At 47.4% G+C, this 13,049-nt stretch overlaps 1 long non-coding RNA gene across 1 annotated transcript in view; it reads left to right on the forward strand.

Annotated features, from left to right (window-relative positions):
- Positions 1 to 8,636: 8,636 nt before the first annotated feature.
- Positions 8,637 to 13,049, forward strand: part of LOC307196347 — a 117,470-nt gene continuing 113,057 nt past the window's right edge. Inside the window, exon 1 of the long non-coding RNA XR_013831113.1 lies at positions 8,637 to 8,790. This is a non-coding gene — a long non-coding RNA (uncharacterized lncRNA). The remainder of the gene's footprint in view (positions 8,791 to 13,049) is intronic.

The raw sequence follows: 13,049 nt of genomic DNA on the forward strand, positions 1-13,049 counted from the left end.
TAGCAAATCAATTAATTAAGGTCCAGTGAGCCCCTGGATTCCGAAGAGCGGTTGTTTGTTAACTGAAGACAGACCTTGGCCCCTGATGAGATCTCTGGTTCTTGGAAAGGGTGACCAAGACAGCATACTGAAGACAGTGCAGGCCCTGCCTGTGTGTGAAATTCCAGCAACCCAGCTCTTCTGATGACAGAAATGACCGTAATAAACCAGGGAGGCCACAAGTCAAACAAATAATTTGGTTGACAAATAGGAGTATAAACAAGGCCTTGATTAATGAATTTCCTAATAGTTCTCTGTTTATTGACATTAGCTCAGCTTGGTCATTAAGCCTGACATCGCCCATGTACGTTGTATGGTATAATATCTTCCATTCAAAGACTCCGTTATTGCTTTCTTGTTGGAGGTTTTCTGTCTCCCCGGCTGGACCATGAGCCCTGAGCCTGTTACGTGCTTACTGAAAGAAGAGTGAGGTCATGGCGCTTCCTATGGGTGCTAAGCAGAAAAATGAGACAAATGAGAAGCGCCTCCAACTTCAGCATCCTAAGCGATCGGCCTTGGGCTGGAAACTGGGTTCTAGGGCCCTTTCCTTATAACTTTTGTTGCCTTTGTCACTAATCGATTAAATCTGTTCTGTTTGGATTGCTCCATCTTCTGAGGTGGGGGACGTCATTCCTGCAGGTATCCTTCTGGTGTTAACAGGCCTTCCAAAGGGAGTACAGAAAGAGCCAGTGGATGGAAAGCACGCTAAATCAAGTGGAGGTATCCCATGCAAACGAGAGCTTCCCTGTGGTTCAACTTGGCCTTGACTTAGACTGCTTCGGACAGAGCTCACCTTACTAAAGGATTTTGGAGGATCTCAGCCACTGCGTCTGGTGGCCAGAACCCAAGCCACGGTTGTCCTGGAAAGGTGCCAGCAGGCCTACAGTTAATCACCAATCCCTGGCCAGTGCATGCCAGGAGACATTGTCCTTGTCAACGGCATGGGCCCTGTGGTCCTGGGCCAACATTCCAGCCCGAGGCAACTCTGGCTACAGCTTGAGATACTTGGTGAAAAGCAAAGGCAGGAGGAGTTGAAGCTGTAAACGCCAGCTGTATTTTTATTGGTCGTCTGCAACTTCAAAGGTTTCCTTGCTTTAAAGGAGGCAGAAGCAGGTATCCAGTCCGCTCTCCGTGCTCCCGGCCTGATGCCTTATTGATTTTCAATGTGGCTTGACTCCCAGGTGGGCAGACTTCAAAACTGTCTGTATTTTGTTGCTGTCATGTTTCCATCCCTGTTAGTTTCCATCTCCAGCAAGATTCTGGGTATGTTTCAGGGCAGCTTTTCCTTCTTCAGCTTTCTCTCAATCATTTTCTTCTGAACAGGATTTCAGACAGCCAGGGTCACTTCTGCGGGGGTGCGTCTCGCATTGTTTGTACCGAGCTGGACCAGCTGCCGGCAAGTGTGAAGGAGAAGATGCAGCCCTTGCCCTTAAGGGGTTCACTTCTCTCAGTCCTTCTGAGTGTGGGGCTGCCGTGGAAGGTGTGGCCTGTGATGGGGGTGTGAGGCTGGTGACTTCACATCACCTCCAATTTAACACATCTTGTGCAGAACTGACCTCAGGCCAGCAAGTGTTTATTGAGCTATGGTGTGTCCAGCCCTGAGACTAGAAGGTTCACTAAACGTTTTCTATAGGCTAGACACTGAGCTTCACTGATACTTATTGGTAGCTTTCCTTAAATTTCATGTAAATTCTCCACTATTGTGTGAAGCAGGTTATTCTTGGCTGTCTTTATCAATGAGTAAGCTGGTTTTGCAGGGTTGTAATAATTTACCCAAGCTCGTTTAGCAAGCAGATGGCAGAGCAGGATCTGACCCCTGGGTTGCTCTTGCTACCATACCAGCCTGGGGGTGTGCCTGTGTGTCCGTGTGTGTCGTGGGGAGGAGGAAAGAATGCTGGAAACTTGTCATCTCGCTGACAGACGCACCTATTCGTGTGGAATAAACAAGCAAGGTGAGGTTTATGTGTGGTGATGATAATAATAGCAAACACTGTTCTAGCACCTACTGGGTGCCAGGGACTAGTCAAGTGTTTCCCCGGTGTTAACTAATCCCTATGAGGAAACTGAAGCACAGAGATGTTGGGTAACTCTCCCAAGGTAACACAGCTGGGAAATGTCAGAGTTGTGATTCAAACTCAGAGTGTGTCTTAAACACTTGATTGAGTTTCAGGCCTGCCAGAGAAGGATGCCGGCAGTGTGGAGTGAGCACTACTTTTCACTGAGAGATTTTTTCCTCCTCTCCCACACTTGACCTCTTCTAGGCCTCTGAGCACGGTGAGGCAGGCAGCCAGATCTGGGTGTCACTTCCCTTTTTAGGTGAGGTAAGGCACAGAGATGTCAAGTCGGGACCCATGTCACCCAGACCACAGCCCAGCCTGCTGTCTTGCCACTGCAGGGGTTTCTATAGGAAAAAGTGTTGGGGCATTGAATAGATGTTTGGTCACAAGTGTTTTGCCTGCAAACTGGGACACACAGGTCCATGAAAGCAGTCTCCTAAACAAGCAGCTCCTCTCCATCTGCTGTGGTCACAGAGTGAGCTGGGAAAGTGGCTTTTAGTGAATACAGAAGGCAGTGACAGGGCAAGCTGGGGAGAGGCTGGGTCCAGGTCCAGGTCCAGAGGAGCTCCCCAGTGCCCTGGGCACAAGGCCTCCTGCTCCAAGCCCGCCCAGCTCAGCCACTCAGGAGGAGAGGCCTTTGAAGTCACAGACCACCAATAAAACTGCAGCTGGCACCAGGGGCTCCCGGGACCCCGGGCATGAGATTTTGCACCACTCGGGCTGAGCCAGCGCTGACAGGGCTGGAATGTGCCCTGGACTCCCCTTTCCTCGGCAGGAGCCACCAGGGCGTCTCAGCCCCTGGCCACCCCATCACCCAATCAATCAAGGCTGCAGCGAGGGCCTGTGAGTCCCCACAAGGAGCAGCTCACAGTGGAGGTGTGGACTCAGGACCGTTGCACAGGCAGTGCACAGCCACAGCGCCGGCAGGCGGAGTCCAGGCTGGCGAAACTCTCTGCTAAGTGATGGCGAGGCCGGGGGAGGGGGAGGGCGACTAGGACTGGAGTGGTCGAGGGACAGCCTCCTTAGGTTTCAGCATGAACCAAGGCATGGGACTAGGATAAAGGGGCACGCTCTTCCCTCCTCCCTTGTCTCCCTCCCCTTTCTTGGTCACCTTTAAACTGCTAGTTATGTCTGGCCCTGTGCTGGGAGTGGCCCCATCTCTCTGTTCTTAAGGAGCTCATAGTCTGAGACAGGCAGCATCCTTGAGAGTGGACTTTGGATCAGGACCTGGAGAAAGAAGGTAAAGGATGGGGAACCTGGCCGAGCACCATGGCGGCCCCCGTATCCATGAGCACAGAGAGGGCATCATCCTCACCCATGCCCAGAGTTTTCTTGTGCCTTGCCCCCTTCCTCTTGGGAAGCAGCTGTGGATTCAATCCTCCTGAGGTGTTTGGTGATGAGTGGATTAACTTCCCTCAAGGATGGTGAATGGAAGGGGTCCCAGGGATTGGGCTGAAACGAGAAAGTTGAAAAGCAGAGAGCATTTCGGTGTCCTTGCACTCAGATCACATCTGCAATGCAGGTGGCTTGCTCATCTGCCTCAGTTCCTCACCCACCCAACCCACCTTGGTCTTTTAGGAAGGACATGTCCCCACCAGGGAGGTGACAATGTCACATGGGCTGACATCCATTTTGACATTGGGGATGATGAGGTCTCAGACCCGCACTGCTTCTGTGCCCTGGAGGTGTGGCTTGAGTTTGTTTGTTTCTCCTTTGCTCTGGCCACCTAGGAAGATGGTGCACTTTTTCATACTCACACTGAAGACCTTCTTCTGATCATCTCCTTGCTGAGCTGAACAGAAGCCTGTGGGTAACCAGCAATATGATATCTCTAACCTTGGACCTCATTGTTCAGGATGGCCCAGTGGGTCCCTATGCCTTCTGCAGAAGTCCTAGCTGCTCCCTCAGGGCAAATACCCCAAAAGAAGGGACACTCAATGGTCTGAGCACACATGGAAGAAGGAATCACCCTGCCACAAATCCTCAAGTGCTTACAGAGAGAAGATGAAGCACCTTTCCTCATAGTGATTCTCCACGACTGCCAGGTCACTCTTGTCCAGTCTGGTTATCTGCTCTTATCACCAACAGAGCTTTCTGATTACAAAAGTAGTCCTAATCCTTTGTGGACATGAAAAAAAAAAAAAAGAAAGTGTAAAGAAGAAAATAAAAGTCATGCATGACCTCTAGGAAAACAAATAAAAAGCATTGTTGAGGGCTTCCCTGGTGGCGCAGTGGTTGAGAGTCCGCCTGCCGATGCAGGGGACGTGGGTTCGTGCCCCGGTCCGGGAAGATCCCACATGCCACGGAGCGGCTGGGCCCGTGAACCATGGCCACTGGGCCTGCGCGTCTGGAGCCTGTGCTCCACAACACGGGAGAGGCCACAACAGTGAGAGGCCCGTGTACCGCAAAAAAAAAAAAAAAAAAGCATTGTTGATATTTTGGTGTATACATTTCTCTTCTACATATGTTTTTCTCAGAATTAAGATTATATAAATGTGCAACTTGCTTTAAAAATTATTTTAAAGAATTTCAGTTATTAAAATTTGTCATAAACATTTATAATGGCTGCATAAAATTCAAACATGGGTTGCTCTAGAATTTCTTTGCACGTTCCCCTATTGCTGCACATGTAGGTGTTTCTAATTTTTTTAATAACAAAATCTATAATGCTTCACAAACACCTTGGCGCATACGGCTTATCTTCATTTGGAATATTTCCCCATAATCAATTCTACATGGAACCTTATGAATCTCAAAAGAAGAGATGTATGGCTTTTGGTGATATGGAAGGGTGCTGCCCGGGGAAGGCCATGTGGCTCCCAGCCAAATCCCACCAGACTGGGAGGGTCAGTCAGATAAGCAAATGCATGGGGCACTGTGGAAGGCTGAACAATTCCCCACTAAAGATGTCCACGATGTATCCCCTGAACCTGTGCATATGTTTGCCTTACATTGTAAAAGGGATTTTGCAGATGTAGGTCTGGTTAAGAATTTTGAGATGGGAGATTATCCTGGATTATCTGGCGGGGCCCAGTGTAATCACAAAGGCCCTTATAAGGGGGAGACAGGAGGGTCAGCGTAATAGAAGGAGATGTGAATACAGAAGCAGAGATCAGAGAGAGAAAAAGGATGGCTTTGAGGATGGAGAAAGGGGCCATGAGCCAAAGAATGCAGGTAGCTTCTAGAAGCTTGAAAAGGCAAGAACAGGATTCTCCCCTAAAGCCTCCAGAAGGAACCAACCCTGTCAACACCTTGATTTTAGCCCAGTAAGACTGATTTGGGGCTTCTGACCTCTCAAACTGTAAAATAATAAATTTGTATTGCTTTAAGCAACCAAGTTTGTGGCCATTTGTTTTAACAGCAGTAAGAAATTCATATAGTCACCAATCTGTTATAGGAGCTAAAATGTCACTGAAATAAATGAAAAATGGGGTATGGGTCACATTTCCATATGCAATCTTCTAGTATCAGTGTTTTAACACACACAATTTACTTCTCACTCACACCAGTCCCAATGACTCTGGAAAACAAATGTCCTCCGGATGACAACTCAGGGACCCATGAGGGCCCTGTGTCTGAAAAGCGGCCTCCTTAATCAACGAGGCAGAGGAAGAGAGGGAAAACCATGCATGGGCTGTTCCCTGCCTCAGGCTGGAAGTCCCTCTCACAGCATACAGCTCTGCCCTGCTCTATGTGGCTTGAGGCGTGCAGCCTTCCTGCTGCCAGAAAGGGGATGAGAGCTGGTGATTAGCAGATACTAGTAAAGTCTACCAGGTTGTGCATGCCAGAGGCAAGGAGAAACGGTCTCTGCTGCTCTAACTCCATGTCTATCAAGTGCTTTGTGACTCACATTTGCAGCTGTGTGCCATGAATTCGGGCCTCCTGACCGGTCCCAGGACCAGCCAGCAGACAGTTACCTCGAGCCAGCAGGCGTCATCAGCTGAAATTCTGACACTGAATCATGCAATGAGTAGTGCTATCCTCAGGAGATGAGTGATTTATTGTATTATCTAAAATTTAAACGTTTTAATATACCTCCCAAGAAGTTCCCTGGCTCAGAAAACTGCAGAGGAACCACAGGGCTCTACAGAAGGCTGTCTCCCTCTCTGGGAGACCACCTGCAGGGAACCAGCCTTCCACACCCAGTCCCCAAAGGAATCATGGGAAAAAAATGGAAAGCCCAGGGAGAAAGACATTTAAATCATATTTTGAACACAGGTATATAATTCTATCTGGAGGCTGCCTGAGACTTCAGTGAGTGTGAGGGGCTAATGCTACCCATTTGCAAGTGATGAGAAAACTGGGAAATGAGAGACTGCTCCAAAGCCATCAAAATGGGGATATATGTATACGTATAGCTGATTAACTTTGTTATACAGCAGCAACTAACACAACAATGAAAAGCAATTATACTCCAATAAAGATGTTAAAAAAATTAAATAAAAGAGACAAGCAGGAAAAAAATGTTATGGCTCATTCAAGGTCTGAAATAATTCTATATTGATTTTTTTTTAATTTTCCAAACCTTACTTAAAATTTTTCTTAGTTTTATTGACATATAATTGGTATATAGCACTGTATAAGTTTAAGGTACAACATAATGATTTGACTTATATACTTTGTGGAATGATCACCACAGTCAATTTAGTGAACATCCATCATCTCATACAGATAGAACATTAAAGAAATAGAAAAACAAATTTTTTCCTTATGATGAGAACTTTTAGGATTTACTCTCTTTACAACTTTCATACATAACGAATAGCAGTGTTAATTATATTTATCATGTTGTACATTCCATCCCTAGTGCTTAAATATCTTATAACTGGGAGTTTGTATCTTTGACCGTCTTCATCTAATTCCCTCTCTCCCCACCCCCTACCTCTGGTAACCACAAATCTGATCTCTTTTTCTATGAGTTTGTTTGTTTGTTTGGTTGGTTTTTTAAGTACAATTAACCTACAACACTATGTTAGTTCCTGGCACACAATATAGTGAATCTGTATCTCTATACATTTCAAAACAATCACCGTGATTAAGTCTAGTTACCATCTGTCACCACACGAAGATATTACACAGTTACTGACTATATGCCCCACGCTGTACATTTCACACCCACAACTCATTTATTTTGCAACTGGAAGTTTGTACCTCTTAATCTCCCTCACCTATTTCTTTCCTGCCCTCACCCCTCACCCCTCACCCCTCTGGCAACCACCTGTTTGTTCTCTGTATCTATGACTCTGTTTCTGTTTTGTGTTTGTTTATTTGTTTTGTTTTTTAGATTCCACATGTAAGTGAAATTATATGGTGTTTTTCTTTCTCTGTCTGACTTATTTCACTTAGCATAATACCCTCTAGGTCTATCCATGTTGTCACAAATGGCAAGATTTCATCCTTTTTTATGACTGAGTAATATTCCATTGTATATAGTATGCCACATCTTCTTTATCCATTTATCGATCAGTGGGCACTTAGGTTGCTTCCATATCTTAGCTATTGTGAATAATGCTTCAATGAGCATAGAGGTGCATATATCTTTTCAAATTAGTGTTTTAATTTTCTTTGGACAAATATTGAGGAGTGGAATTGCTGGATTGTGTGGCAGTTCTATTTTTAATTTTTTGAGGAATCTTCATAGTGGCTGCACCAATTTGCAGTCCCACCAGTAGTGTTCAAAGCTTCCCTTTTCTCTACATCCTCGCCAATACTTGTTATTTGTTGTCTTTTTGATAATTGCCCTTCTGATGGGTGTGAGGTTTAAGCTGCCCAGGTCTTAACGGCTCACATATTCTTTCCCTGGTGGCAAATCACAGGAGAGGTCAGGTTGAAATGAGAAGGTTATTTGTACAATTTGAGATCACTTAAGGCACTAAGCAATATATTTCAAACTTGGCTACATATTGGAATTATTTAGAGAACTTTAAAAAAAAACCCTCAATATCCAGGCCATACCCCAAATTAAATCTGAATCTCTGGGAACAGAATTATTACGGACCCTTTCCAGTCGGACCCAGACAAAGGTCCTCCTGCCTGGTGTCATTTGAGCCAATAGAATGAGACCAAGCTCAGTTGAGAAGCAAAGGGAATCTTTATTCTTTGATCAGAGGATGGAGAGGTGCGAGCTCATGCTCTAGAGCAGCGGTCCCCAACCTTTTTTGGCACCGGGGCCGGTTTCACGGAAGACAATTTTCCACGGACCGGCGGTGGGTTGGGGGAGGGGTTCAGGCGGTCATGCGAGCTGTGGGGCGGCAGATGAAGCTTCGCTCGCTTGCTCGCCGCCGCTCACCTCCTGCTGTGCGTCCCGGTTCCTAACAGGCCCCTCGCCGGGGGCTGGGGACCTCTAGAGCACAGACCTCTAGAACACTGGCTCTCCCATCAGGCTGTGGGCGAGGCTGCCTTATAGGGATCTCGGCAGCAGGGAGGGGAGGGGGCCGAGTTCTTCCGGGATGGGCGGAGCTGTGCTGCTCCCGCTCCAGCTCCAGTACCCGGCACAAGCCTCTGCTCCCGGCCCGCCGCCGCCATCTTGAATTGAGCGTCCCGCGCAGCTTCTGCACGCGGCCTCCCAGCTGAGGTGTCGGCACAGCCGCGTTGCGCCGGGAACTCCGTTCTGAAGCGCCGGGGTCAAGGCCTCTGTCCACAGCACCCTGTGAACAAGTGAAACTAGACTAAGCACAAAGGAAAGGAAAAGAAGGTCAGACTTTATTTTATTACCCAGATTCTATTTCTGTTTCCTGGGAATTGTTAATGAGGTTTGCTGGTGACAGAATCCGGGTATCAGTAACATTGATGGATTGATTGAATACTTAGGTCCAAGAACCATGTGCTGCCTGGGATAAGTCTTCCAAGGAAATAGAAATGCTCCTGCCCCTGCATCCCTAGATAGTGCCTGGGTGGGTAAGGCCAGTGGTGCCTCGTGCTCTCCCTTCTCATGTCCCCAAGGATAACTCAACCCCTTTCCCACTATCTGCTGGCCCTGAACCCATTACGTCTTTCTCAAGGACCTCCAGTCTGCTTCTTTATGGGTGGATTTTTTTGTTTTTGCGGTACGTGGGCCTCTCCCTGTTGTGGCCTCTCCCGTTGCGGAGCACAGGCTCCGGACGCGCAGGCTCAGCGGCCATGGCTCACGGGCCCAGCCGCTCCGCGGCATGTGGGATCCTCCCGGACCGGGGCACGAACCCGTGTCCCCTGCATCGGCAGGCGGACTCTCAACCACTGCGCCACCAGGGAAGCCCTATGGGTGGATTTTAACACTCAAGGAACAATTTTAGGTTTCTAATCTCCAGGGAGAGAGAGAGACCAGACGTAGTTTCCCCATCTTTACTTCTGAGATATTTAGAGATGTATTCTGTACCAGTAACAAAAATACAGACCATCATGCCTTACACGTCCAGAGTGACTTGTACATCCCAAAGTGCCTTCTGTCCCACCATCTCTTTTGATTTCCCCAGTAGCCCTGTGGCCAGGCTGGGAAGGTATTAATCCACATTCTTGCGTTTCTCACTGCCTGCAGTGTTTTTACCAGGCAGCTTCATCAGGGACTCACAGTGAACACTTCTGAAACATGCTGTCTGGCCCCCACCTACCTCTCTTACTCCTGTGTTTTGCTTTTGTTCATTGCAGCGTCATGTTCCTGTTGGTCCAGACTTGAAATCTTGACATCCTTGTTGGGTTTCACTCTCTTCCTTGACTGCATATCCAATCAGCCCCTAAGTCCCTCTGCTTCTATCTTTGGTATCTTCGGCCTCTGATTTCAGCTGCCTTCTCTCACTGCCATCTGCCTTCTCCCTTCTCTCCTGAACAATTGTAGTTGCCTCCCGAGTGATCAGCCCAGCCCAGTCCTTGTAGCTGGATTAACCACCCTAAGTGTAGCTCTCACTGGTCACTCCCCGCTCACAGCCCTCCAGCACTCCCTACTGCCTTATGAATTTATTCCAAACTCCTGAGTGGCATTGCAAGATCTCTTACTATGCATGACTCCAATCTACCTCTCCAGTTTCACTTCCTGTTCTGTGTCTTACATGGCAGCCAGGCTGGATCCTAGACATTCCTGAAGCATGTCCCAGGCTTCTGCATCTCTGGGCCTTTAATGTCACTGATGTGATTAGAAGACTCCCTCTTATTTCCCCCACTTTTTGGCCTGTTGGAGCCCTACCTGTTCATAAGTTTGCTCAAATGTCCTTTCCTCCACAAGGCCTTCTTAGTCTGTCACTTACAAGTGGGTTCTTCTATGCTTTCCCTAGTCCTTTCAAATTATCTTGAAGCTTTATCAAATTTGCCTTTTATTGTGGTTACTTATGTAGAAGTCTAACCTTGCACACTAAACTACAAGCTCTTTGAGGGCAAGGAAGGCAAGCCCCTTGTGGTTTTCATCTCTGCAGGCACCAGGAGAGCCTGGCAGGGTCCTTAAACGTTGTACCAGCTCCAAAAACATTGGCTGAATTGAGCGGATTCCCCATCCAGCGTGCAGACAGTCTGAGAATCAAAGAAATTAAGTAGCTTGCACCAGGTCAGAAACTATGCTCACAGCCCCCGACTCCCAGTGCAGTCTTTCTTTCCTTGATCACAAGACTAGCTGAAGAGCCAGAAGTCCCATTGGCCGTTCAACAAATACTCATCAGCCGCTAACTTTGTGTCTGGCCTTGGGTGCTGGTGATACACTGGTGAAAAGACAGTGGCAGACCCTGCCCTCATGGGAGGCTTAAACCGATGGGGGAAGGCAGAACTAAGTACATGATAATTACATGCTAGGGGGACAAAGAGTGCTGGGATGGAATAGAGAAGGGGTGTCTGCCTAGACTTGAGGGGCTGTGGATAGTCGGGAAGACCTTTCCTGAGACATCGCTGTTTAAAACAGTTATCTAGTTGAAGGAGACCTAGAAAAGAATGGCTTTCATCATGGAGGAGGGAATATTTAAAGGCCCTGGGGCAGGAAGTAGAGAGGATGAAAAGAAGGCCAGGGTGGCTGAAGCATAGAGAGGGAGAGAGACAACTGGCAAGAAACAAAGCTGGTCAGGGCAGGGTGTCTGAGGGGCCATTTAAAGGCCACGTCCAGCAGGGGCTGTGGTGGGAAGTGGGGTATGGAGAAATGAGTGGGCACGAGTGGATGGGGAGATCACCAGAGACATCAAGCGAGAAAGGATGGAGGCCTCGGGTAGGGAGGTCACAGTGCAGCAGAGGAAAGCAGACTGACAACCACCCCAAACAACCCTCTCCACGATTACGTACTGTGAGCCCACACTTGGAAGGGAGCAGGAGGGTTTAATGCCTTTTCCAGCTACTGGTTTGGGCAGGCTCGGTGGAGAAGACAGGTAGAGCCCCAGGTGACACCTGGAGGTCTGGCTTAACCCCCAGGCCCTCCACACACTTCTGCGTGGCCTGGGCAGCACCTGGAGCCTCTTTGGTTTTTATCTTCTGAAATTATAGTGAAATTGGTAAAGTTTCCGTGTTGATTCCATTAAAATCCTTTAGATTCTCTAATAGAATAGGACTCCAGACGTCCTCCAAAGAATGACTATCACTTACACTCTCCTGGTGAGGGGGTCCATGTATGAAAGAAAATGTTGAAAAACAAACAAAAATACAAAACTCCCCCAAACAAAAACACCAACAACAATGCAGTTTACAGCTCTAGGAACTTATTGCAGACTGGCCTTTGCAAGGTGGGCAAACCCTTGCTGTTCGGGGAAAAAAAAGTTTAGCCAACACTCATTGGATTAAGAGTGTAGAAAAGCAAATGTGTTCAAATCTTAAACACATCATAATTTTAAGCATCCACAAGTATTTAAAAAGTGTTAGCTGCTATGAGCACATATATCCATTCACTAGTTAAACATCATAACCTGTTTCTTTTCTAAATACTTGGGCAGGAGAACAGAGGACGGTTAACATGTTAAACACACTGACATGTTTACTATGTGTTGCAAGAAGGTGTTTAACTTTTTGTGCTCCAAAGCTAAACACTTTGGAATTAGAGGGTTGGGTAATTCCACCTCCAGTTAGTATGACTATCACCTAGTGGTCCCTGGCTTTGGGCAGAGACACCTTTGGAACTGCAGGTAATCCAGTGATGACCTGGATTTCATAAAGAGTAGGACCGGGCTGCTTACTGCAGGATCTTGGGTGCAGACGAAATGTATGTTTCTGAAAGCAAGTCATAAAGGGAATTAGTCCTGAATCCATGAATTGCTGAACCCAGACCATGCTCTGGGTTAGCATGACCAGACTCTTCTCCCAGGTGTTCATTCTATCCTGCTCTTAAGAGCTTTCCAGGAGGCCCCAGAAGTTGACCAGCCTGGGCCTTGGTCTGTTTGCCACACTGGCTCAGACTCTTACAGAGATTAAGTAGAAGCTAGAAAGAAAGAGAGGGAAGAAGGAGAAAGGAAGAAAGGTGAATATTTGTTTCCAGTGGCTGCTTAATCAACTATCACACAGTTGGTGCTTAAAACAACATAAATGTATTATCTTACAGCTCTGGAGGTAAGATGTCCTACGTGGGTCTCTTTGGGCTAAAATCAGATATCAGTAGGGCTGTGTTCCTTCTGGAGGCTCTAGGGGAGAATCCATTTCCTTGCCTAGTCCAGCTTCTAGAGGCTGCCACATTCCATGGCTTGTGGCCCCCGCTTCATCTTCAAAGCCAGCAGTGGGCAGTGGAGTCCTTCCCACACTGCATCACTCCATCTTTGCCTCTCTGCCTCCCCCTTTTACTTTAAGGACCTTTGTGATAACATTGCACTCACCTGAAAAATCCAGGATACCCTCTTTAGCTGATTAGCATCCTTAATTCCCCTGCGCCTTGTAACATGACATTCACAGGTTTTGGAGATTAGGACATAGACATGTTTAGGGAGGCGTTAATTCTGCTTACTGCGGGGTATTACAGCAGAAAGGCGAGGGGGGGGTGCGGGGAATGGGAGAAACGGAATTACATGAAATTATACTAAATTGAAACCC

This window comes from Stenella coeruleoalba (genome assembly GCF_951394435.1).
Source record: "Stenella coeruleoalba genome assembly, chromosome: 13".
Taxonomy (NCBI): domain Eukaryota; kingdom Metazoa; phylum Chordata; class Mammalia; order Artiodactyla; family Delphinidae; genus Stenella; species Stenella coeruleoalba.